Below are 24,496 nucleotides of genomic sequence, written 5' to 3'. Positions count from 1 at the left end.
GAAAATATTGTATTTTAGTGTACCATTTGCAACCGAGGTAGACACCTCATTTGAAGACAAAGAGATTTTGATTTTGATTTCTTAAACGGGGTTAAAATTCAGGTTGTGAGTTTCACAAATATGAAAAGTCCTCTCAGTTTTAATTACTGGGTTGATGGCGTGAAAGTTCCTTTTTCTGGGATCATTTTAAGTACCTAGGTGTTAAAGTAAGGAATGATCTTCATTGGGGTAATGACATAAATATGATTTTAAAGAAAGGGTACAAATATCTGCACATGGTTTTGAGGGTATTTTGGGGTTGTAGTAAGAATGTAAAGGAGAGTGCATATAAGTCTCTTGTAAGACCCCAACTAGAGTGTGGTTCCAGTTTATGGGACCCTCACCAGGATTACTTGATTCAAGAACTGGGAGAACCCAAAGAAAAGCAGCTCGATTTGTTCTGTATGATTTCCGAAAAAAGAGTAGCATTACAAAAATATTGCAAAGTTTGGGCTGGGAAGGCTTGGGAGATAGGAGACGAGCTGCTGGACTAAGTGGTATATTCCGAGCTGTCAGTGGAGTGATGGCGTGAAATGACATCAGTAGACGAATAAGTTTGAATGGTGTCTTTAAAAGCAGGAAAGATCACAATATGAAGATAAAGCTGACATTCAAGAGGACATATTGGGACAAATATTCGTTTATAGGAAGGGGAGTTAGGGATTGGAACAACTTACCAAGGGAGATGTTCAATAAGTTTCTAGTTTCTTTGCAATCATTTAAGGAACGAATAGGAAAACAAGAGATAGCGAATCTGCCACCTCAGTGACTGCCCTAAATGCAGATCAGTAGTGATTGACTGAAGTACATCTCTGAATCAGGTATCAAGGTATGAGTTAACGTGCAGCTCCACACAATAATTTTAAAAATAGTATAATTGTCACAAGACGAACTGTTGTCTCTAAAATATAATTGTTTCACAATTATTTGAGTACCTACATCGAGTTGTTAATTATCTATGATTAACTGCTACAATGTATTTTTCAATCTTGACAAATCTTGGATACAACACTCTTCAACACTACACCACACACCCACACTTGTCACGGAAATAGCAGATTCTTCAACTTTCATTTTCATAACATTAAAAGAAACATTCCTACGATTTCCAATGTTTAAAAATACATCTTTGAATCATATATAAAGGTATGAGTTAACATGTATTCCTCCTCAACAATTTGAAAAATTATATGATTTTCACTAGGCGACCTGTTGTCTCTAAAATGTCATTATTTTACACGTACTTGTGCACGTAGTTTTGTTAATAATTTGTGAAAACCAGTTAGAAAATTTGTTTTCCGAAACATGAAAGATCTTGCACACAATACTCATTAACTCTCCAGCACACAGTCACACTTGCCACGGAATCTAATAGGTTCTTCAACGTTCGTTTTCAATATATTTTGAACAAATCCCTATTGATATTATCGCTATTTTCTTTGATTATATATCTGGTGTTATTAAGAAAAAGTTAAGACAATATATCAAATTTTATCTACACAGTTCTATTAATGAAGGAAAACTCAAAATTATAAAGGATATGTGGTAAATAGTATAATTAGCACGCCATTTCAGTGTTGCAGAGGTGGCGTCTCACGACCTTGATCAAATATCAGCAAATATATGCAGCATTTAAATATTCTAAATACATATTAAGTCGAGCAAGTGAGAGTTTCTGTTGTATTCTTTGATGAGAAAAATGTGTTCTGTGTCAATTTACCTGTATGCTTAGAAGGTGTCTCTACGCTCAGACGTTGACGTGACTCCAAATATTCTAAAAGCTTGTTAAGAAATACCATACTTTCACCTTCAGCACTTAGAATTGGCACTCATAATTGATCCCTAAGTTGATTTACAGGTTTAAGTTTCCTAGGTTGACAATTTTTCACTATGAGAGGACAGTCTTTACGAATTCTTCAGTAACCATAATGCAACGATCTTTAAAATCGTCTACAAAGTCACAATGCTCTTCTCATAAAAAAGACGGACAGCTTGCGAGGCATTCTGGCATTTGATATTTGAGGGATACAAGACCTCCTTTGTGAAAGACAGTACTAAGTTACTATCTCCTGAAAAATGACGAACTTTTAAATCCTACAAATTAAAACTTTGAACAATTTTTGTGTCTACGATATGTGGATAAACGGATCTCTCTTCTTCATTTCCCTAGTTTAGTCAATTATTTCTAAAACTCTTCAATAGGTGCACTCTATCAAATAACAGACACTTTTTTCTGTTGGATTAACAAAAATGTCAGTACATGGTGTAATGGTACCATCACAAAGGAGTTTAAATGTGTTACGATTCATTCTGTTATTATCGCATATCGGTGACAAAACTACAGTGGCGAATCCACGGTCAGCCGATGGTGGGGTTTATAGTTACAAAATGATGATAGAACACAATGAATGTGCGGTGCGCGCATGCAAGCCTTGTCGTTATAACTACATTGATTCGAGTGAATTATGTTGATATTCAGATTGTAATACACTAAAAAATCTTATATTAAAATATAATGTACATCATGAACAATACGATAAAGATCAACAGTTTTACGTCATATGTTTTTTCAGTTTACAATCTAAAATCCAATTTTCAAGGCTTCCTAGAAAATAGATTCAACAGATCTGTTCGCTCTACAATGTCAGTATGTCTCTGAATGTTTACTATTTTATGCCAGTTTCTGTTTACTTTCTTTTTGTAAAATTTCCACGGGGAGGGGATTGTAACCCCCAGGGTTGGGGCCTGGCTACGCCCCTGCAAAATTACAACCCACACTCATGTATCACTTTCAGTATCTGGAACATTAATATTCTTAATTTTCCTGCCTGTGAAGTCTTTACATGATATATGACAGTAATATCATGCAGAAAAGTTAATATGAATGCTTGAATTTTGGTGGAAATCCCATTGTTTTCTGAAAAGCCTTCTAAACGACCTCTTCTGTATGCCATTCATTGAATTATGAGAATTTCATCAAAAAGACCAATGATCACGTTTTCATGTAGTTTTAAACATTTTGCTTTTTCCATAAGATAATTTACTTGAGAGACCTTCACGCACACCTCACTCTTCATATCAGCACCTAATCTTTTTAAGTAAGAGCGGTGAGGTTAGGGCAAAACACTTGAATTTCTCAATTCAGTATACGCACAAGGGAATGAAAAATATTCAAGATGCCCTCAGAGATATCTCTGATATACTGCATATTCTCTTTTCGTTAGGCACACTGATCTCAAGTTGTTTTTTTAAGAACGTCAGCTTTTGAAATAGTGGCAATGTGGCACCACAGTCAAGGTTTAGTAACTCATTAATACAATAATCTAGAGTTAAGCACATATTATTTATCTTGTTGACTGTATTCAGTGGTGTAGACGAATTACTGAAAGCATTCGAATGACTTTCTAAACATGTGGTACATAGCAGATTATATCCTAAAATCCAGTTATATTATTTAGAAGGTACCTTGGAACAATTTATGCATACTTGCACACAATTTTTGAAAATGTTTATAGATGGCAGATGAAAAGTCTCTGGTTAAAAGTTTTAAAAAATGAAACTTTATCGACATCAATGCAACATCAGTGCATTTAGGTTTGTTAACTTACCCAACATGCCGTCACAATTTGATATATTGCCTCCTGTCTTGTCTTCTTCTGACAATTTTCGTTTGGGAGGTGATGGTTGTGACATATATGACGGCTAACCAGAAAATATAGCTGGAATGTCATCCTCAGATAATTTTGGCCTGATCTTAGGCACAATTTAAAAAGAATAGTTTGGTCTTTTTGCAGTGTATACCCGAATTATATGGTTTTTAAGTAAAATGTCTAAAACAGACACAGGCATATTTACAAGGTTCATAATTATCCCGGTGTATAGCATTAATCCATTTATATCAGTTCTCCGTATATCTAGGAAACGCGAATGTTGGAATAGCAACTTCCTTATTTGAACGGTAACTGGATGTAATTCCAGGCACACTACTCATTCGTCGCATACTGCAAAGAGGACCCTACTCTACATTAACACATCATTATAATAATAATCAATAATAAGCTTTAAAGTGCGGTTGACAATGCTTAATAGTTCAGTTCACTTAACCTACAACATAAACTATCACATCACCTAACATATCACATAACCTAGCAACCTAAAATCAGACTGCTCAAATGACAATGTTATAATAGTTAGCGCATACTACTGCTGGAAACACATATTTTACTGAAGCTTTTTCGTACAGTTATCACCTGTAAACACGAACCGACACCTTTAATATGTTCAAATAACAACAACGTGCAACCAAAGCAACATGGAATCAAGACTCGTACCTCCATATCCAAGCGCTAATCATGCGATCTCATCCCTATGGAACTGTCAGGTGTAACAGACTGGAACTACCTGTCGATTTGGCCGTAGGAAAGCTTGCTGGCTAAGCTATCCCGAGGCCAGTGTAATATAGTCAGCCGTGATACTGTGTGGCTATTGGGCCAGGCAGGTGTGGTGCTCGTGGAAGAGAATTTAACCTTAAATGGTTAGTTCACCTTGCTCGGGGACTAGGTATTTGTGCTGTCCCCAAAATCCCTGCATCTCATACACGTCATACAACACCATCCTCTAGTTAAAAAAAGCACGCAGACAAACACGGAAGATGCCAGCCACCTTCGCCGGGGTGTCTGCCTTACAAGGGCTGCACCGGGGTAGAAATAGCCACACAAAATTAAAAATTTCATGGTCTTTTTTTCTCAGTTATAGATGCATATCAGTATTAAAAAGAAAAGACGATGAGTTTTACAAATATCTTTGCCTGCCGTGCTAAGTAGGTCAGACGATAGAGCGCTGACCCTCTGAATCCAATTGACAGGTTCGATCCTGGCTCAGTAGGGTGATATTTGAAGGTGCTCAAATACGTCAGTCTCGTGTCAGTAGCTTTAACGGCACGGGAATTTAGACCCTCATAACAAATTTCAGGCACCTCGGCGTCTCCGAAAACAATGAGATTACTTGATGGGACGTAAAATCAATAAAACTGTTTTATTGTAATTTTATTTAGGATGTGCAGTGATTGCTCGAGATCTTAACGCAAAATGACATATAGTTGTCACTAGAGAAGTGAAAAGAAGAAGAATGAGCAGAAGCGACGATTATGTGAGTGCAGGGATAGTGGAGAGTTGCAAACGAGACGAGTTGTTGGGGACGTGAGCTTGGACGTGCTCTTTCTCCCAGAGCCACGTTTTGCTCATCTCTGACGAACGTAAATATATTGGTCTTCAACCTTAGGAGGCGCTCCTGAATATTAGACCACAAGTTAAATTGGAATTTTACCGAGTGAAGTCACTGAATGGCACAGGCCGCTTATATTCAGGAGATGGTGGATTCGAGCCGCACTATCGACAGACGTAAATATGGATTCCGTAGCTTTCCATTTTCACACCTGCTGAATGCCGGTGATGTATATTAATTGAGGCAAATGCAGCTTCCTTTCCAGTCCTAGCCCCGTCTTGCACCATATTCACCGAGAACTTAGCCGATTTAGTACAATATTAAGCCCCAAAAATCGAAGTTTACTGTCACAGCAATGGAAGCCTAAATAAAACCTTTGCTTATTCCCTCATCATTCGTGAGACTACCTTACGACAATATAACGGGAGTTCTTCCTTCGCAGACCCTGTTAAGCAAACAAACATGTTCACAGTTGAGGACGTCCATCTGCCTTCCGACATAAATTGGCGAATCGAAATCAGAGTTCCGTGAAGGTGTACAATTTATCGTTCAGCCAAGCGATGCGTTACGCCAGGCAAACAGGAAATATACAGAGATATACTAGTCCCTCACAGGAAAATAACATCGTGAAAAGAAATAGAGAAATCAACATTTGCATAACGCTGATGGCGGTCTCTTTAACCGAACAGACTGGATTTGTTCCTCCCTCTTCCATTATTCTAGATGTAAATGGGTGTAGGTAAATGATATGGTAATTAAGTAAAGGTAACATAAAAAGGCTGAAACCTTCTCGCTTGCTCGCTCGCTCCATTACCACGTTAGTGGACTCAGATGAAGTTTTCTTGTTCCAATGTCCTCTATTATGCAGAACTAGGCATTGCCGTTTTAAATTCAGTCATTAAATTGTTAGCGTGCGTGTCTGACACCTACGTATTTCTTGCGTTCGTTGATAGGAACTTGATTTCCCTTAGTGTTCGAGCTCAACCGCAATATACGCAAATTGCAATGAAATTCATTTAAGTATAATCGTGAGCACTTTAAGATATTCAGTGATAAGGAATACTTATCTGTCTATTTTGTCAGTGTTTAACTATTGTTGCTCAATAAAGCGCCGAATTATGTATTGAACAGGCTCCTTCTGATCACCAAAATGTTCCGTAGGAATTGCCCCGAGCAATTTTTTGCGGTTTTATTTTTTAGTTGCAGTTAGACCAGCAGAAGAAGTAGATGGAGAGAAGAGATTTATCACATCTGGGGCAAGTTCCTTTAATTGAAAAGGATGGAATATGAAAAGTAGTTTAGGGTAGATTAAATTACGATAGTTACAAAGAGATTAAAGGCAGTCTCAGAAAAAAGTGATATTAAATACTCCATGAAGATAGTCTATGAACTGATAACCCAAACAGGTCCTGCAATTGCTTATGGCATGTTTCCTTTCAAACTTCGAACTCTTCTCTCAATCGACGTATTTCACTGTCTTCATATTATTAAATTAGAAACTAAACAATATCTTACTGTAGAAAGAGAAACGTAAAAGTTTCTAACTGGCCCATCCCGAAGTGTCTCTAGAAAGACTGTTCGGGCTGAGAGAAATATCAAGGAATTTTGTGGCATGAATATGAAATTTAGTGACATCGTTATGTGCTACTATAGGCTCCTGGAAATCCCCATAGGGTCGTCAGGAAGGACATTCGTCCGTAAAACAGGGCCAAATCAACATTTGATACACACCTCGCATCCGCTACCCCACAGGTGTGGGAGAAGCGGTATAAGAAAAAAAGGACGAATAATATTAATAATAATAATTATTAATATTGAAAAATGCGCACATGCCGTGCAGAATACCATTACATTACATTTACATTATATACACATTACTTTTCTTTGCTATGAGCTACGATAGATTTCTGTCTATTCCTGCATTTTACAATATGGTATCTATCACAGAATTCCAAGCACAACTCACACACACATTCGTCATTTGTTGCAGCACACTTTGTCGTGGAAACCATGGATCGCCAATCTCGTCGTCACGTGTCGCATATCATGATTAGCTTCCATCCAGGTCCTGTTTTGCATAGCAGATGTTGCATAGAAGTCCTCTGGTATGTTGTTTTTCTTCTCATGCAAATCTTGTATAAGCTGCTTGAAGCTGGTACTAGCTTGAAGTATGAGCTCGCATCTCAGATCCTCTATTAAGAAGGTCTCCCTGGTAAGCTCATACACTAGCCTCGATCTTGCATTCTGAGGGACTCCTAAAATTCTCTTCAGGTATCTAGCCTTTACTCGCTCCAGTTCTTCCAGCTGTTTGTACGTGAGGTATTCTGCCACTAATTCTAGGTCATACGTCAGAACAGGTAGTATCTTTAACCTAAACAAGTCCATAGCTGTGCTGATCGATAGTTGTGTGATGTTCCTGATTTCATTCATAGCCCTAGTGGCCGCCACTGCTCTAGATCTTATATGTAAACTGAAACTCTTTCCTGTTGTTTGAATTGTGATACCTAGATATTTAAAATTGTTAGCCCTCTTGAGTAGTTTGCCATTGCATTTGATGTTCTCTGCTTCAGTGAGTCTTCCTCCTTTCCTAAATACTACAAATTCCGTCTTCTCTTCGTTTATCTGGATGTCGTTTCTCTCCGCCCATTCACATAGTGTGTTTAGCGATATTTGCAGTTTATCTATATCTGTCGCTGCGATGGCCATGTCATCAGCGTATATGTATGTGCTTGTTCCTGCCATTCCTTTGGTGACATCGTTCGTGAGAACATTAAACAGGATAGGGCTGAGTGGATCGCCTTGGAGGACACCGTTCGTCTGCGACAGCCAGTCAGATATGCCTATTCCATCATCTATCTGTATGTAGTTTTCTGCCAGTATATTCGATATCAGGGTCGTTGTGCTCGTTCTTCCAATTAGTTCCTCCAGTTTATCTATTAATACCTTTCTGTTGACCGTATCGAAGGCTTTTGAGTAATCAACAAAAACCACATAAAGTTTTCCTTTTGGTCTTTCTAATGTCTGTTTTATTTGTTCCAACAGGTTTTCTACTGCCAGAGTTTTGGACCTTCCCTTTCTAAAACCAAACTGTTCCTCTGGTAGAAGGGATTCTAGCTTCTCTGCCAGCCTTTTGGCGAGGATTCCTGTTAGGAGTTTCAGTAAAGTAGATTCCAACGCTATTCCTCTATACCCGTTTGGGTTCTCTGTGTCTCTTTTCCCTTGTATAATAGCTTGATTGTTGACTTTCTCCATTCGTCTGGTATACTTCCTAATTCTAAACATTTATTTAGAAGGGAGGTCCATATCGGTAAGTATTCTTGTGCTGTCTGCTTTAAGTGTTCACTTCTTATTCCATCTACTCCTGGTACTCTGTTATTCCTCATTTTCTGTATCGCTTTCGCAATTTCATCCGTGGTGAAGATCTCATCAGCTTGTGGAGTCATAGGTGTCTTAATCATGGGTCTTGTTTCTTTTGAGCAAATTACTATTCTTATTTGTTTTATCTTTTAATAATAATAATAATAATTAATTAATTAATTAATTATAATTATAATTATAATTATAATTATAATTATAATTATAATAATAATAATAATAATAATAATAATAATAATAATAATAATAATAATAATAATAATAATAATAATAATAATAATAATGATATGTTCATATAATTTTTCGTTCTTAGGTACCTGTATTAAAAGGTAAAAAAAATGACCTTTGGTCTCTTTATATGAACCATTGGATTAGCTTTTATCCGTAAAATGTTTATAAAGAGTACTCGTTCCTTACCCAGGAAGGCAATAAATGTGCTTCGTAATAAAACAGAAGTGCTGGGATGAGGAAGTCCTGTGTATAAAGTGTTACAAGGGATACTGTTTATGTTCCTTAGTTTCACACGTTTTGATATTAGTACATTACGAGATGTTACATAAAGAACTCGTTCACAACCGAGTAATGACGAGCGCGATACCAAATAAGACATCACTGACTGCTCATACGCAAATTGATTACAACCTCGAATGCAAAGCTTCCTATTGACGTATGGGATCAACAAGTTCTTTAATAAAGGACAGTAAGCGGAGAATGAGTTATATGTATGATAGTAACTAGACGAGGAAAATGCATAAATATCATATGGAACACAAGGCTTACTTCTGAAAGTATGTTTGAAATAAGAAAATGGAAGCGTAACATCAGTGAACTCAAAATTCAGTCACTATTATCCTACACGGTATTTGGGATATTCACCTTATGGGGAGATATTTCACGCCTCTGAACTCAGAATTCAGTGGTATCCATTGCTTCCAGAGCAAAGAAGACAAAGCATTGAGATGGGCTGTCACGTTTGTAGCTCTCCCGGCATCTGGAAAGCTCACAGCCTTCCTCTATCATTTCCTAATTTGGTAATGTTCTTAAGCCCCCTGAAACTCCAACCATATGGGTAGAATCCCGTGTCTTTCCAATGTGTCACACCTAGTTCCGACAAAACTGAACTATGCCTTTGTTTACGCATACTTCTATGCTGAATCTGCAGACTCGGAAGTCATGAATCGTACTGTGTCGACTTTTTAACTACAGGCAGTTGCTCTTGTCTGGATGAAATGACATGTGCATTGTTTATAGCATTGAAAAAACTAGATGGAGATTCTGGAGCCGTCTTACCTTTCCCTCGTATTGCGGTTATCAATATTTGCGGTGTGTGATCCAATGCCGTCATTATCATTGGTGTAAGGTCTAGCATATTCACTGTTTGTGCGGGGAGATCCATGTACTTCGGGACCACAAAACATAACGTAGCATGAACACCAGGCTGAAAGAACATCGCCCTTCTAGAGAGATCGAAATAACATTAAAGGAAAACTTTGTGCTGGCCACCACCCACCGGTATCATGTTCAATTGTACCAAGAAACATTCAAATAATGGAACATGATGAATGTTTCATCAAGAAAAGCAGGAGTTTAACAGATTTGGTAGCCTATACTCGCTACGAGTTTTGAAAATCAGCATTTTCAGCACTATTTGAAACAATCTGATGGAAGATTGTTATTTCATGCACTCGTGTATACAGAATGAACGATGTACATAATCGAGGGCTCAACTGACGAAACATCGAGTCACGAGTATCTATAATATAGATGGTACCCATAGTAAAATGTAACTTAGTGAAAATAAAGATATAGTAGTTGCTGAATACAAGTAATTGTCAATTTATTTGTTTCAATTGCATTCCAGTGCAGTCACTCGTGACGGGTAGGGGGAAGAATATGTCGTAGAAGGTTTACTGGCTATGATTTTAACACAATCTAAAATTAAGGAACTATGCTATTGCCCGTTGGCTACAAACTGGTGGTGAACACTCTCTACATTTAAACGAAAGTTCAATCAGTCATACCAGCGTGTTCATGCATCTCATGGCAGAGTGCGGGATGTCTTGTTCTATATTACGAGCCATAAAATCAGGTTGAAACGACTAAGCGAGGAAACCAAACGATACAAATGAGTAGAACGGTATACACGTGGGACTTCAATTTTCCTTTAGTGAGTCGATGCTGACATCCAGTGAGTGGCAATAGTGAATCGATTATAACAGAAGCTTACTATGAGGTTAGGAGAGTGAAAACTTTGGGCACTATTTAGTCTCTCTGGTTTCTGAGCCCAGACGTTGACTATCTTCTTCGGATCTCTACTCCCTCTCTGAAAAGAAACGAACTTAAGCAATTTTCGTGAATTTGGTTGCTCAAGTTTCGTTGGATGTAAACGGATTGGTATGATAGAATATGTTCTCACAATCAAATTGTATGACAATTAATTAATCATCAACGAAAGAATTTGAGCAATGTGAAGTACGACCATTCACCCCATCATTCTCCTTCGTCACAGTTCTCTTGTCAGGACAGACGTATGAATTTCCGTTTTTGAAAAGGGTTGCTTAATTATCATGCATCCCTCATCCATTGGACTGATCTGCTAAGTCAGTGGCTTCTCCACCATTTTCTCTGCTATCACTATCAGGCAAAATATTATATTGTTCAATAATTGAATTTCAAAAGCGCATTACTTTATCTTCCTCAGTTTAATTATATAATAACACCGAAGACACCACTATACAGAAAAGCTTATGAGTACAATGAATTGGTAATGATTATAATTCTAAGTTACAAGTAAAATGGAACATATAATGAGGGAATGAAACGTTAATTTGTGAGTATACTGACAGTGAAAAAAATAACCGTGAGCTTTCCTAGGAAGTTAGCGGACTACGTAAGTATTCCATCTTCCAAAATTTGAGAATATTTGCAGAAACACATGTTTCAATATACTGAAACAAGTAACATAGAAGTACAGAGCTAATTATATACATTAGATAAATGTTGTTTTCACTGTGTTTCAAGCCATTTGATAGTACATGTAGATGTACAAGGAGAGGGAATGTTTCATCTAGAAAATCGATAACATCATTCCCTCCCTTTCTCTACACCTACCTGTTTGGGACGTGTAACCACACGCAGTGTTTATTGCCAGACTGAGTGCGGAGAAAGGGGATTCCCCTGTTGCAGTTTTGTTGACGAGAAAATGCTGTTACGTCACCCGTGAGTGAAGACGATGCTTTCATCAGCTCTAGGGATTATTGAGGGCCTGGAAACAGCGCAGGAATGTACAACACTCAAGTGCTTCGACGATATTGCGAGAGCCATGGAAGAATGTTCAAAATTATTCAGTATTGTGAAGTAAATTTATAGTAATAGGACTAGAAAAGAGTTACCATCGCAATTTTAAACCCGTGTATGACGCAGAATTCTTAATTTCATACGCAAGTACCTGAAATATTGAAGCATTGTATTATGGTTTTAAGAACCTTTTAGCGATATAGCAGCAGTCTCACCGCCCGTTGAGTGTTTTTTGTGCATAACTGCAGCAGTAACGCCCTTTAGCCTAGGTGACTGGCAGCAGAGGAAGCAGAGAAAACCTCAGGTAACAACAATTGTTCTTGTTGTAAATGTTGTTGTAAATAATTTTTAAGGCCATCGTATATTAAAACATTCGAAGCCTAGAATTCAAACTCCCTATTTTACGATTTCGTTTAGCTTCATTTTTCTAGTGATCGTTTCTTCACGTACTCCTACACATTTTGATGGTCATCTTTATTATCTTACTGATCTATTGGGACTAATGATCACGCGGCTGTCCTGCTCATTAGAATGAACTCCCCACCCCACTTCGGTACCAGGTTTTTTACCATAACGTCCGAATAATACAGGATTCCAACGCTAGCAATGTTCGCCATTAGTGGACTTCGTAATATAAACCTGCATTTCTGATTATTTCCATTACTATATTTTGAAACTGAATAAGGCATAACGAACTAAAAAAGCATATTTCCTACAGTTTTGTAATGTATTCATAGAAGTAAATTAATCTTTCCAAAGATATTTGGAAGTTAGGGAAAAATACAACTAGCTTAAAATACTGGTTAATATTGGAGGGAGAGGATGTTGTCCAAATCGGAAAGCGTAAATTCGTGAGAGGTTGAATGATCGTGGGGAGGAAGTGGCGAAGAGCATTGGAATCTGAAATTTAGGTGAAACGGTAGAGAATGCCCAGCAATTTCATAACCTTAGTTGTTATGTTCGTATGTGGTTTCTGAATTGCAATTTCGTATCCAGTATTACACCTATGTCACGCTATTCCGTAATATGATGTCGTTAGAGCAGATTTACGTAAGGTTACGGTCATGCGACTACATTTTTGTGGACTGGGGATAAGTTCGCAAGTATGGCACCAGTTCGAGTATGGGCTGTAGAAGAGCTTCATATGCTGGAGGTGCCTGGTAACCATAAGGATGATGTTCCTGATATTACTACTCTCTGCCAAACGGTCATGTAGGAGGTCAGGAAAAAGGGTCAGAAGATTGCCATTTATATTAAATCGTTCGGAGAAATTATGGGACAGGAGAGGCCGGTCTACAGAAAGGAAAGATTTTGAAATGTCTACATATCAGATATGTAGGTGTGATTTATCTGAATGGCATGTGACGTAAAACATTGCAGAATGGCCGGGTTTGTTAGACAAGGAACCAAGCTCTTTGTTTGAGATATAGCGGTAGATGAATGCGAGGAGAGGCTGGTGTATAATTTTTGCCATTATAATGGAATGTGTAGGGAGAATAGCAATTGATTTGTAAGACATAACATTAAATTCGTTGCCAGAATTAAGTAGGGGAAATTTATTAGCATGTTTTCAGGTCTTAGGAAAATAGCCCTTGGTGAAACATCTGTTGAATAATTTAGAGGGAGGGCGCAAGGGCTGCTGGCAGTATATTTCAAGAAAAACCCATAGTGTCGGAATCGGCAAGTCCATCGGTACGAATAGTTTGAAGAGGTTTATGAATTACACATAGTATTGTAGTTGTATTCGACAGGGTTCTGTTTGAATCTGTACGTACGAGAGGGCGTTTTACACACCTTGTGATGGAATATCTGCAAGCGTAGAACACTTCGCTCAGGAACGGATGGGCATTTTCTATATTGACGTGAAGATATGATGCATGTGTGTACATTATCGTAGGTTAACTTGTTTTGTAACTGTGATAAAACTATGTTATGTCTGTCTTAACGCAATTCAAGTTCAAAGCCATACGAATTAAATTATTCTTTTATTCCTTTATTTTACACTTGTCTATTCAGTTTTGAACTTGCTTAATCATATGAGTGTTGCCTTTAGCACTAAAATTCACATTTGACATCCTGGAGTGCTCTCAGATTACAAAGAGAAAACAGGAGTGTTATATTGTATAACGTAAGTAAATATGTTAGGTTACATGACGTAAACGACATTATCTTAAATCACCACTAATATCATGAAAGTATGGTCACATGTTAAAAGAGCAGAAGTCTTAAATATATAGTTTTAAAATTGTGACTGTGAGAGCCCTTCCCATGGTGCGAAATATTTAAGAGTATAACATCGTACCAATTGACTTAACATGAACAGAGGTCTGTAAACTTCCATTTAAGAACTGACTGAAATCCTAAACTGGAACTTCTCTAATGAGCATTTGTAGAGTTACACCTTTTTCCAATTAATCACTAAGAAGTTTAGAAATAAATTTAAACCTTTCAATAGTAACTTTTAAAATTGTGACTGTATTCTACGGAGTGACTCCCTTTGTAAAATAAGAAATTATACTGCAAGTAATTTATTGTTTTTTAAGTGATTGTATTATAAAAGTAAACCGTAAATTGTAATAATTATCATATTTTGAGACTGCCTTAGATGTTAGGGGATTTACAATAATTTTATTCAGTTATTTTTAATCCAAGCCCCATTTTTGACCATGACTGGCTGTTATCTAAAAGAAACCAATCAAAACAACATAATAAAAACTGTACAGGCCTTATCCGAACTTCTCATCTGTTTCATATCCAGAGTGCTGTATGAGATGCTGCATGTGCCCGGAATGTCGAAACAAGCTCGAAATGATGTCCCACTACATGCATACCCAAGAAATGTCAGCACACGCATCAGTAGGGACCGGATTTTTTGAAAATGGATATGCGCATATTCAAATGCATATTTTGTGGGCTTATGGGAATGAATTAATATTCTAAACAGAATAGCATATTTTGGCATATATATTTTAAATTTAGTATACTTTTTTAAAACATCTCAAACAAAATTAATTTCGCCTGCGTGTTGGACATCCCTTGTAAGCAACACTCTGGGTAACAGTTAACGAGATAAGAGTATTTTAAACAAGCATGCTGTCTGGCTATTTCAAGAAAGGGGTCGGGTGGAATATTCTTTACACCATCTCGGCAGACAGTAGCTCGGGGTTTGGTTTGCGACGAGTATCTTCAGTCAATGTGTTACTTTGTTCTTAGACTGCATATCCTTCACTCAAAATGCCTAAAGAGAAGAGCAGCAGAAAGTATATATTAAATCAGTGGGTGTCACATAATAGTAATTATTCAACTGATGGCGTTGTCGTCTATTGTCAAGTATGCTCAAAGGAAGTGAAATGTGTAAAGTAAGTTCATCTTGGACAACCTGCAGAAAACGACTGAACACATTACGGCAAACGAGGGGAAGGATAGTTTTTACAGTCCCCTTTACGTTACACCAATGCAGATAGGTCATATGGTGACGATGGGATAGGAAAGGGCTAAGAAAGAGAATGACGTGGCCGTAGCCTTAATCAATTTCCTTTTGTGGAAATGAGAAACCACGGAAAACCATCTTCAGGGCTACCGACAGTGCGATTGGAACCCACAATCTCCCGAATGCAAAGTACAGCTGCGCACCCTCTATTCGCACGACCAACACGCACGGCGGAGGGAAAGGTGAACAAAAACTACAACTACTTCTTATGTATGTAAAACCTAAGCTTCCAGTGAATGATAGTGCCTTATACTTTGGTGCGTATTTTTCCTTTTTTAAAGCATATCTCTACATTTTCAGTACATAATTGCATGCATATTTTAATTTTTTGTGCATAATGATTCCGTCCCTACTCATCAGTACCCTCAAAGTAGGACATAGAATTACTTCGGTACAGCTTCGGTGCAAAATTGTAAACGTACAGTCACTAGAAAAATGAACGCATGGTATTGTGTAAGTTCCTTGTAAGTACGCTCTTCTCAGAGGCAATTGAGCATAAAGATATACTGTTTGTTGATGGTATTCACAGGGTTTGTACCTGCATGGGAGGTGATTTATATTTTGATAACAATAAAATCCGAAAAGAATACTAAAAGAGAGGAACATACAATAACATGAGCTCATTCTTTTTTTTTTTTGTGACTGTGCCTTTGCGTACATACAGCTCGAAATATTATACAAATTAAGCAACCCACAAAGCTACATGATTGATGGTATGGACTATAAATAATGAGATCACATTTATATTTTTTCTTTCTGAACTGAATAAACACAATCGAAGTTTAGTGAAGGGTATATGCACAAAACTTGAGTCTGGCAGCACGACTGCGTGTTGAGGTCCTTGTCGCGCTGGTAGCTGACCCATTGCCTCTTCGCTCAAATTATATTTTTCACATACTACAAACTATCATTGTAGAGAAGTCCGGATCCTTCACTGATTAGTCGGAGTTCAGACAGACCACGGTTCGATTCCCGGCTAGGCTGAGGCTATCAACTTGGTCGAGTATTCCCTTTTTCTACATACAGTACAGAACAATATCAAACAATGCATAAACACGCAATAGTTAATACACCCTCCACTTTTGTTTGGAGTCAGGAAGAGAATCTGGCCTTAAAACGAAACCAAATCCTCATGAAGTGTCAACCCCAGTAAGTTGGAAATATATCAGGAAGAAAACAAGGAGAAAAAGAAGAAGTGTGCGATAGAGAATTCAACAACATCTTCCAGATTTTAGAAATGTAATCAAATTTTCTTCAATATTTATTCGAATGCAAGGAGGGTGTTTAGAAGATTGAGGTACCAGGAAATTCAGACACGAGGCCAGAATGGCCTTTAAATACAACAAAAAGAAAATATTCTACCAATAAATCAGGAGTTTCCAACTGTTCGACTTCCAATGCAAGGCTGTCTCATTAAGATAAGTGGAATTCTGTGAACCTCAGTCCGAACCGAACTCGCAGATCCGGGAAGCTTTGACACTCTACGGTTGAAAGAACCTAACAAAAATGCACTATTAAAATGATCAGCGACTATTTTATCCGTACTCAACTTCCATAAAGACTGCACTTTCATTCTGATAATAATAATAATAATAATAATAATAATAATAATAATAATAATAATAATAATAATAATAATAATAATAATAATATTTTTAAGTCCAACTATCTTCTTTTGACGGTTTTTGAGACGCCGATGTGCGGGAATTTCGTCCCGTAGGAGTTATATTACGTGCCAGTGAATCTACCGAAACTAAGATGACGTATTTGTGTACCTTCAAATACTACCGGACTGAGCCAGGATCGAACCTGCCATGTTGGAGTCAGATGGCCAGTGCATCATCCGTATGAGCCACTAAGCCTGGCATTCTGAGAATCAAAAAACTTCAAATAATGTGTCAGACAGGAAGTGAAATTGAACTTTTCCTTTATTTAGTATGATATCCTGTATTTCTTGTTGTACAGCAATTGGGTTGCAACCATAAAGCGAATAAGATTCCATAGATTACATTAAAAACGAACAAAATCTGTGATTTATGTGGGAATGAATAGTATTGTAATAATAATAATAATAATAATAATAATAATAATAATAATAATAATAATAATAATAATAATAATAATAATAATAATTTATTTTTATTCCTGGACTTTTTACACCAGTTCATAAGAGTTGGCACTGAGTGTGGAATTTAGTACAGTTGTACGTCCAGATGCACTTCCTGATATGCAGGGAAGTAGGCCTTTGCACTATTGTGGGTTCCCGTGGTGATTGGGAGTGCGGTTATATAAATGAAGATAAGTCTATTAAGAACTAAAACACCAGTCACCTTACCAGAAGAATTAACCTTACGCAAGTAAAATCCTCAGTTCGACTTTAGATATTAGGCCCCTCTGAACAACAAGCATCATCGTCAAGGAATCGGAACCGCGGCCCTCTGAATCGAAGGCGAGAATGCTGACCATTCGACCAAGCAGCCGGACATTATTATTATTATTATTATTATTATTATTATTATTATTATTATTATTATTATTATTATTATTATTATTATTATTATTATTATTATTATTATTATTATTATTATTATTATTATTCAACGTTTTTTGTAACTGACAACACCATATCGCACGCTTAAAATGTAAAGGAATAGCTTAGTAAGTTTCGTCATATATCCGAAATTCCTAGTTACTCTAGATTCAAGGTACGAGTAGTAAGAACAGAAAGTGCATGAGAATATCGCACCATATGTGAATAATTTTCAGACGGTACTTCTGTACGTCCAACTTTACTTTCATTCACCTGCGGTATACTAGTCAACTTCGAAATCGTCAACCATTATCGCCTATCGTTCGCTTCCTTTTCAGATGCTATTGACGTCCTGATGAGGAAAATGATTTTCCTGAAGTTCCTGGTCTCAGTTATTTATATCAATTGATCTCTTTCGCCTTGAGGTGTCATATTTCACTCATTTCTTCCTTTCTCAGTCTCAATTTTTCATGCAAGGGGCTAGTAATATTGTGGTCAATATCTTCTCCTATTTAGTAAATGTCAAGTCTATCTGATGACTTGTTTTCTGTAATGAATGTAATGTTATGTGTATTTCTAATTCATTGCTATCACGATTGGGAATAAGTAGGAAATATCCTACATTTTAGGCACGACACAATGGCCTTGTTAGGCATAATGATCACGACAGGTTGTTAGTAACTGTATCAGAATGTTAATGAACGTGTTTTGAAATCACCTTTAGGAATATCCTGTTTGTCCAGAGCTTTTAATCAATTCGGCATTGATTCTCTTTTAACACTATACAACGTCTCTTTGCTAGACTTCGCATTGACCTATTCCGTTTCAGTAAGAGATGCACCTGGTTCCTTCTTAGTCCATAGTAGCGAAGGATGAAAGGAATAGACGACAGTGGAATGAAGAAACATGACGCCTTGGAGCAGACTACCACTCGTACAATGATTTTCGGGCACACAGACATAATTGCAGTTCGTCGTTTAAGACTGAACAAAGGCTAAAAAGAAACATCAAGAATTTATTAAAATGATTACTGGTTTATTCTGCCCATATCAGAACGGGGAGTTTATTTCGAGACTTTTGCGACGATTCAAGGCATTCATTCTACACTTATAGAGTAAATCAGATGTTTACTAAATGCATAATTATCTTTTGAAAAGCTTACGGAATGTAGAAGGGGGCTGCCGTTTACTTTATAAGTAGGAATATAAGAGAAGGACCAAAATTATCTGATCATTACCAATCTGGCTTAAAGGAAATACCCCCACTTGCGCAGGGATATTTACAAGGACTTCGATTGATGATGTGTGTTATAGGAGATTCTCTGTCTCCGGCACATTCTTAGAACTATATGAACTCAGTTCCTCAGACACTGTAAATAGTTTCCAGAAGGGTATTTATTACCGAACAATGAAGTCATAACATAATCTCTTTCCAGATGCATCATTTCCATGTATGATATCAAGCAGGTGATATTGTTACATCGAACATGGTCAAAAGAATGGATCATTTCAGCACTGTAAACCATTACATTGCATTCTGGTACTAGGAATCCTCCTGTTACTAGTGCAGTAAAATTCAGCAAAATTCTGCTCATAGAAAGATTTTTCGTTATGACTGTAATATTCTTACAGGAACAACAACCAATGACATTCATAAAATACGCTCATATATGTAATAATAATACTACCATTACTACTGTCACTGATACTACTACTGATTCTACTACTACTACTACTACTACTACTGCTACTACTACTACTACTACTACTACTAATAATAATAATAATAATAATAATAATAATAATAATAATATTTCGATTTAATACAACGGCTATATCAGTAAAATTCGTTCACTATTTCGACCGTCTGTACGTGACAAAACCCATTGCTTTGTTGTGCGTTCAAACATTATAATAATAAATTGCACTCTTCCTCGGAAAAACATGGGCAAAACAAGTTCGTTAAATCCCTACGCATTACTGCTGCATGAATCAATGAAGTTCGGTCAGCCAATGCTGTGAAAGAAACAACGGGAATATTCCCTCTGTTACACTCATACCAGGAAACTTATGACGTGTATACGGCGCTGGATTTGTAAGTGAGCTGCCACAAGAAGCTGCCCAGAGCTATTGTGAATTACGGTGCCAGGACGTGCTACATGTCCGGCAGTGTGAAAACTCGTCATTCAGAAGCACGGTGACGTCTCGCCCAAGCGACGTATTGATCGAAATTTGAACTTGACCCTGTCTATATTACAAGGTTTCAGAAAACGCTACGAAGAGAGTGAAAACATCTGGGAAAGCCGACCGGCAGGAAGAGAATACTTACCGCTAGGAAACTGCGAATATTTTGTGTATATCAGTATATTGTGAAGACCAGACACATATCCACAACTGATCTTGAAGTATGGCCCAAAAATAAGAACATGCCCGAAAGAATTATTTGCCGGTACAGTCGGCAAGTACAAAATCTATAGATCTAGGAACGAACTATTCTTCACCCCAAGTAACAAACGCTATCGTGTTACGTACGGCAGAGACGATGTGTTTGGAAAGTTGCTTATTTCCTTGTCAAATTCAAGTGTACTCGAAATATCACGTGGGTGTGTTGAACGTAAGGTGATTGGGAGGGAAGATAGAGCCTGTGATCCAGCCTGTTACAGACGCATGGTACAAAACAATCTCCATAATGGTCTGGGGCTGCATGGCAGCATCAGGGCTCAGCAACTTACATTTTTATGCAGGAACCTTTAAGGTTGTGATGTTTGGGACATCACTGCATGTTTTTAATTATTGAACTATGAAATTAATGGATAAGATGTGTATATTTAATCACTGATAGGCCATGTTTAATTTAGTGTATATATATACAGAGTGTTAGGTGTATACGTGCAGATATTAAGCTAGTCGGCTAAGAAAAATACATCTCAGAATATATGCTATGCACTTTTTACCTTGTCCTATTAGTTTGCCCATAACTGAGCCAAATATTTCAGGACCTAATGTGTTTTGAACGGCCGTAGTATGATACGCCGGTTACGTCATTCTGTCCACGCGTAGTGGAAGTACAGTAGCAGAGTATAGGGCTTGTTGAACCTGTTTCTTATCGCAGGCCAACACATGTTGTTGTGCACTTCCCCTAAAGGAGAGGTTGACTCACGTGCCTGGCCACTTGCTGTACTCGAAAACCGGTCTAGGGTAGTCTGTGTGAAAAGTACACAGAATTCTTACAGTGACCTCGAAGATCCGTACCACCACATGCATGCGAATCAAGTGTTGTGTAGTTGTGTGTGATTTATAAGACGTCATTGGCATTACTCAGTGATCCAAGCTGACAAAATTAAAGGAAATAGTTAATAAGTAATGAAAAATGGGCGCAAAATTTCTGTGCTGTTATTGCGACACTCTACGATGAACTTCTGACAATAGACAATGCGAGTTGTCTATGCTTATTCATAAAATTTTCAGGTCAATGAAAGGACGGTGGGCACTGAAAGAAAAGACTATAAGTATTCAGTGAAATTGTTATTAATGAGACAAATTTCAAAAACCGTAGTTTCATCCATCGTGAACATTGCTCGAAGGAAAAAGAGCTACTGTGGAATTGCCGCCGGGCATTTGTAATAGAAGGCTTATTCTGCCTTTTCCTAATATGTTTACCCTCCAGGGTTGGTTTTCGCTGGGACGCAGCAAGGGATCCCACCTCTACCGCCTCAAGGGCAGTGTCCTGGAGCGTGAGACATTGGGTCGGGGATACAACTGGGGAGAATGACCAATACCTCGCCCAAGCGGCCCCACCTGCTAGGATGAACAGGGGCCTTGCGGGGGATGGGAAGGGATAGAAAAGGAAGAGGGAAGGAAGCGGCCGTGGCCTTAAGCTAGGTACTATCGCGGCATTTGCCTGGAGAAGTGGAAAACAACGGGAAACCACTTTCAGGAATGCTGAGGTGCGAATCAAACCACCTCTACTCATTTGACCTCCCGAGGCATAATGGGCCCCGTTCCAACTTTCGTACCACTTTTCAAATTTCGTGTCACAGCTCGAAATCGAACCCGGGCCTTCGAGGGGTGGCAGCTAATCACACTAACCACTATACCACACATGCGGACAGAAGGCTTATTACTGGACAGTAAGTGCCGATAGGTAAAGTGATGACTGTAATGGACCCGCTTAATTAGAACTTCCGTAATCATAATAATATTACTACTACTACTACTACTACTACTACTACTACTAATAATAATAATAATAATAATAATAATAATAATGTCTTTACGTTCCACTAACTAATTTTCACGGTTTTCGGAGACGCTGAAATGCCAGAAGTTTTTACCGCAGTGTTTTTTAGTGCAAGTAAATCTACAGACACGAGACTGGCTTATTTGAGCACCTTCAAATACCACCGAACTGAGCCGCCATCGAACCTGCCAAGGTGGGATCAGAAGACCAGCGCTCTATCGTCCGAGCTACTCAGTCCGGCATTAGAGGTTAGAATAAGTTGGTCGTGTGGTTAGGGGCGCGCAGCTGTGAGTTTGCATTTTGGTGATAGTGGATTCGAACTCCGCTGTCGTCAGCCGGGAAGATGGTTTTCCGTAATTTCCCATTTTCACATCAGGGAAATACTGGGACTGTACCTTTATAAAGGCCTCGAACGCTTCCTTCCCACTTGTATCCCTTTTCTCTCCCATCGTCGCCGTAAGACCTACTTGTGTCGGTGCGACGTAAAACAATTTGTAAGTACATGTTTCGGTAATTCCGGAGACATGTCCGCAATTATAAGATTAATAATAATTCGGACTTGTTAAAAGTTCAGTGTTTTCTGTAGTGTTTTCTGACAGAGTACCAGCTACGGAGTTTGAGCGGGGCGTTTAACTTTTATTTTAGTAATAGTTAGTAATAATGGACTAACACAGTTTTTATTATAATATTGGTAGGTGGCTTTACGACGAATGCAAGCTGACAGCCGCGCGCTCCTAATCACACGGCCAACTCGCTCAGTAATAATAATAATAATAATAATAATAATAATAATAATAATAATAATAAATGTTTACGTGCCAATGGAGACGCGCGGTTTCGGAATTTTGCCCACGGGTATTCTTTAACGTGCCTGTAATTCTACCGATCAGAAGCGGACGTATTTGAGCACCTTCAAATACCAGGGGACTGAGCCAGGATCGAGCCTGCTAAGTTCATGAAACCAGAGCTTGAACCGTCTGAGCCACTCAGCCTGGCAACGTTTATTTTGATACGTTTAATAGGCACTGCAAAAGCAGAATGCTTTAATTTACCATTAAACAAGTTCTTTTCATTTGGAAGCACGAAGAGGAGGTACGTTTAATTTATTTATTTTTATAACATGTCCCTTATTGATATGAAGCAAAACGTTCGATGTGCTTTGACAATTCAATTCTGATACTACTCACTTGGAAATCCTATCCCACGCATTCTTTCGTTTACGTAAGAAACTTTATTTACGTACACGTCAACACGGGGTGTTTCTGCATACGGCGAGTTGGTCTCCCAAGAATCCATGGTATTGAAATCACACTGTGGGAGAATATTTCACGTAAGCAGTTTGACAAATTCACTAGACCTGTCACGTGCCGGTTTGGTCGTGTGCTGTTCCTAGCGACGGGGGTGTGGTGGGACGGGTTCCCGCCCCTACATGAAACCACCGGACTAGAGGTATGAGCTGTCTGTCTGACCTTGACCTGAATAACAGCTGTCAGAGAGGCGAATTATTATTTTTTTTGCTAGGGGCTTTACGTCGCGCCGACACAGATAGGTCTTATGGCGACGATGGGATAGGAAAGGCCTAGGAGTTGGAAGGAAGCGGCCGTGGCCTTAATTAAGGTACAGCACCAGCATTTGCCTGGTGTGAAAATGGGAAACCACGGAAAACCATTTTCAGGGCTGCCGATAGTGGGATTCGAACCTACTATCTCCCGGATGCAAGCTCAGAGCCGCGCGCCTCTACGCGCACGGCCAAATCGCCAGGCGAATTATCGTCCGTACTAGTACGCGAGTTACTTCGTAGTAGTACGAGGGCTATTTTTTTTTCAAGGTCCGATCGGTCGCGACAGTCAAACACCCGCGAATATATGATGAACCGCTGCGCAGATGTTTTGCGCAACGTCGTTGTATTTGAATAATTCCAGTGTATGAATACCACGAATACCATGATATGCTGCTAGTGTATCGTGTGGCAGAACAGAACACGGGTCGCCCTCCATGAATCTATCGGAAAAGGCTTCCCAACAGACGGGTGCCGTATCCAGCAACGATACTAGCTGTACTGCAGCGTATTCGCGATGCAAGTTGTGTTACATCACGCTTTCAGAAACGATGGCCTAAGCGGCCACGTGTAATTCTAGACGCGGAAGAAGACATCCTGACAATGGAAATGAAATGGCGTATGGCTATTAGTGCCGGGAGATCCCAGGACGGGTTCGGCTCGCTAGGTGCATGTCTTTTGGTTTGACTCCCGTAGGTGACCTGCGCACCTTGATGATAATCAAATGAGGATGAAGACAACACAT

Source organism: Anabrus simplex, chromosome 2, assembly GCF_040414725.1.
Source record: "Anabrus simplex isolate iqAnaSimp1 chromosome 2, ASM4041472v1, whole genome shotgun sequence".
Lineage (NCBI taxonomy): Eukaryota > Metazoa > Arthropoda > Insecta > Orthoptera > Tettigoniidae > Anabrus > Anabrus simplex.
Note: the sequence above shows the minus strand (reverse complement) of the source record.